A 4,126-nucleotide genomic window follows, 5' to 3' on the forward strand; every position below is an offset into this window, starting at 1 on the left:
TTGGGAGAAAGATCCATACTGTCAAAGCATTCACGTCCCCCAAATCGTCAAGATTCATTGCCCTGCAAGAATGAAGTACAGGCATTAATTTCGGGTCCACTTTATAGTTAGTTGTAATGTGATGGGTGGCTTTTGAGAGGAGCTGGAGAGTTTTCAGCAGCACTCAAGCGGCGATCTTAGGGCTTATTCATTTGAAAGTACTAAATGCCTCAGTTCCCGTTTTAAGATGACAAATGCAACTTTTAAATATACCGGTGGGGTTTTTTTGAGTTTGAATGTTTTTTAAATTTATTGAAGTGTAGTTGATTTGCAAGGTCATGTTAATTTCTGCTGTACAGCAAAGAGATTCAGTTATATATATACATATATATATATATGCACGCACATTCTTTTTCATATTCTTTTCCATTATGGCTTATCACGGGATATTGAATAGAGTTCCCTGTGCTGTACAGTAGGACATTGTTGCTTACTTGTGGGGATTTAGCCTATGACTTAGTTTATGAAAGAGAAATCAGTTGTAAATGTATAATATTTATATGTAACATATTGGTATATAACATAATATTCATATTATAGGTATTATTTAAGCTGATAAGAATCCCTGATTATTATCATCTCTTGCTATGACACCTGGTCCAGGCTGTCGTTAATGAAAAAGTGCCGCTTTCCGCCATCTTTCCGTGTCACTGTCATGGTGTCCATGCAAGTGCTGGCTGATGCTCTCAAGAGCATCAACGATGCTGAAAAGAGAGGCAAACCCCAGGTTCTCGTTGGGCCACATCCTCCGAAGTCATCACGCAGTTTCTCACCGTGATGCTGAGGCGTGGTTACATTGGCGAGTTTGAAATCGTTGATCGCAGAGCTGGGAAACTTGTTGTGAAACTCACAGGCAGGCTAAGCAGGTGTGGAGTGATCGGCCCCAGGTTTGACGTGCAATTCAAAGGTCTGGAAAAATGGTGGAATCACCTGCTCCCTTCACGTCAGTTTGATTTCATCGTACTGCTGACCTCAGCTGGCGTCATGGACCACGAAGCAAAATGAAAACACCCAGGAGGGAAAATCCTGGGATCCTTTTTCTAGGGATGTAATACATCTGTGCAAATAAAATGCCTCAGTGGACACACACACACAGAGAGAGAGACACACACAAAGTATAATGTGTAAGCTCTTTAAAACTGGAAACTCTGCCTTCCATGTTCTTTGAATCTCCTTAAGACCCAAGCTCTTGCTCTCCATCTTTTTATATACATCAGAATCTATTCTATATCCCGGCAGTGTAAGTACTCCCTCTCGGTCTGGTTATCTTTCTTCACTCCGGTCTTCTTATCACCTCCAGCTACTCAGTATTCTAGTTATTCTCTTCAAGTGTTGCTCTCTTTGTCAATATCAACTGTTAATCCTCTTAATTCTTTCTGATATTCCACTGTAATCAGCTTTGCTCACTTTACCAGCTTTCTGTTATCACAGGCTTCCTGAAATCCCCCCACGCTCCAGTCTCCTTACGGGGCAAGAAAAAATTGAACATAAACATTTGATAGCCATCATCTGAGCACACTTTGTATATGTCAGGCAGTAGGATAGGTTCTGGGGATAAGATACAGTCTCTGCCCTCAAAGAGTTAAAATCCCGGCAGATTAAGCAGCCCGGTAGACTCTGCCAGGAACTTGTGTCTCTCTGCTAGGAAGGGAAAGGGCTGTTGTGAATGAATAGTTCGGGTGCTACCCACCCAGCCATATTTGCCTATCATGTGTGCCCCAGAGCATTGTATGGGTGCTAAGGAAATATGCCATCCCCCAGTCTCACTTTACAGAGGGCCAAGCAGACGGGCAGAGGTGGTGGCCATTCTATAAATAAATTCATTTCAAAAGTTAAACACTCCAAGCACATTCCAATTTTCCTACCAAAACGTCCCGTTCCTTTTTGACCACTGTGATGTGTGTCCATACTTACAGAAAGATTGCTTTGAACTTTATGCAATCGGCCGATCAGTCAGTCCACAGCAGTTTACTGAGCAGAGGTTGTGATGTGCCAGATTTGGGGGACACAGCAGAGAACAAAGCCAAGACCCCGCCCTCGGGAGTTTGCCAGCCACCAGGGAGAGAAGAGGTGGGGGGTCTGTTACTTCACCACTGAGCTCATTTCTCTCAGGCTTGGTCTGATTTAGTTCACGTCTCGTACGTCCATAGGTTGCTGGTTTGGTTTGCTCGGTGGAAGCAAAGTTGGAACTCGGAACCTCCAAGCCTGCAGGGTGTGACAAGAACCCCTCAAAGTGGTTCACTCCGCAGCAGTAACAATGGCTTCTTCTCTGCTCTCCTGTTGATTTTACTGGCTTTGTGTGCATGGCTTTTCGGTAGAGAGACGGTGGTAACCTGAACTGCCCTGAACTGAGTCACAAGAGTCTCCCTTTGCCAAATTCTTCTCCAAGGCAGAGTGTCTCCCATCCGTTGTGCACGCCTGTGAAACCCATAAAGGTGGTCGTAGCCCACAATGTGACTCCGTTTTTCCAGAGGGGTTTTGATGTCTGGGAAAACGAATGGTAAACAGAAGGCTGGGGTGCAGCCTCCAAAGCCCTGAAAAGGCAAATACTCGAGCAGAGGGGGGTTGGAGCCGCGCTGGTCCACTCCTGGCCTCACCCCCGTGCAGCCGACAGTTTGCTCCTCTTCACTGAGGTCATGACGCGTCCCTCGTCCTCACTCAGGACCCCATGCAGACGTGCGCTGGCAACGAGGGCCTTTTTCAGAGGGCACTATTAGTCTCTCTCGTTCTTTCGAACGCTGTGACTTCCAGAGGGGATGAATGCCATTCTGGCCGGGTGGTGTTCTGATGGATTGCGGGGTCTGTCTGGTTCTTTTAGCCGCCCCTCTGTAACGTGGGAAAGAAGGACACCCCTGTTACTGACTGCCTGCGCCTGGTGCTCTCTGATGCTTGAGGAGGGACGGTCTTCTCGGCTGATGAGGGTGCCCACTGGACGCCGTGATTGTTAATTTCATGTGTCCGCTTGGCTGGGCTGTGGTGCCCAGATAGTTGGTCCAACGCTACTCTGGGTGTGTCTGTGAGGGTGTTTTGTGTGAGAGTAACATTTAAATGGATGGACTTGGAGTAAAGCAGGTTGCCCTCCATAATGTGGGTGGGCCTCACCTAATCAGTTGAAGGCCTGAATAGAACAAAAGATTGATTTCCCCCAAGCAAGAGGAAATTCTGCCAGCAGACAGCCTTCGGACTTGAACTGCAACACCAACTCTTGCTTGGGTCTCCAGCGTGCGAGCCCACCCTTCAGATTTTGGTCTTGCCAGCCAGCCTCCATAATTGTGTGAGCCAATCCCATAACATACATCTCTCTTCTCTCTCTCACTCTCTTTTTTAATAAATTTATTTATTTATTTTTTTGTCTGTATTGGGGCTTCGTTGCTGCATGCAGCCTCTCTCTAGTTGCGGAGAGCGGGGGCTACTCTTCGTTGCGGTGCGCAGGTTTCTCACTGCGGTGGCTTCTCTTGTCGCAGAGCATGGACTCTAGGCGCGCGGGCTTCAGTAGTTGTGGCTCGTGGGCTCTAGAGCGTAGGCTCAGTAGTTGTGGCGCACGGGCTTAGTTGCTCCGCAGCATGTGGGATCTTCCCGGACCAGGGCTCGAACCCATGTCCCCTGCGTTGGCAGGCGGATTCTTAACCACTGCGCCACCAGGGAAGCCCCTCTCCCTCTCTCTCCTCTCTCACTCTCCGTCTTGTACACACTATCTATCTACACACACACACACACACACACACACACACACACACACACACGCAGTACATCCTAGTGGTTCTGTTCTCCGGAGAAGTCTGACCAATATACTTAGTCAACAGATATCCGGGCTCCTAAGTGTCCTCACAGGGAGTCCCTTGGCCCCCAAACTTTGGGATGCTATTGCTCTAACCGAGTGATGGCACATGTATCGTGGCCCCTCCCTGAAACTGAAGAGGCAGGCGTGAAATTTGGAGGGTGCAGGAGAATATGGAGGAAGGATAGTTCTACATAGCAGCCTGGGGCGGCTGAGCCCACGTACCGCGTCTGTGCCGTGGCAATACCCCAGCTGACCCCTGGGCCCATTCAAAACATTAAATGCAATCCAACCAAACTTTGAGTGGCC

General features: G+C 48.0%; 1 pseudogene; it reads left to right on the forward strand.

Annotated features, from left to right (window-relative positions):
• The first annotated feature begins 694 nt into the window (after positions 1 to 694).
• Positions 695 to 1,083, forward strand: LOC131753654 (small ribosomal subunit protein uS8-like; annotated as a pseudogene).
• Positions 1,084 to 4,126: the final 3,043 nt, after the last annotated feature.

The sequence above is a fragment of the Kogia breviceps genome, chromosome 3 (genome assembly GCF_026419965.1).
Source record: "Kogia breviceps isolate mKogBre1 chromosome 3, mKogBre1 haplotype 1, whole genome shotgun sequence".
Classification (NCBI taxonomy): Eukaryota; Metazoa; Chordata; class Mammalia; order Artiodactyla; family Physeteridae; genus Kogia; species Kogia breviceps.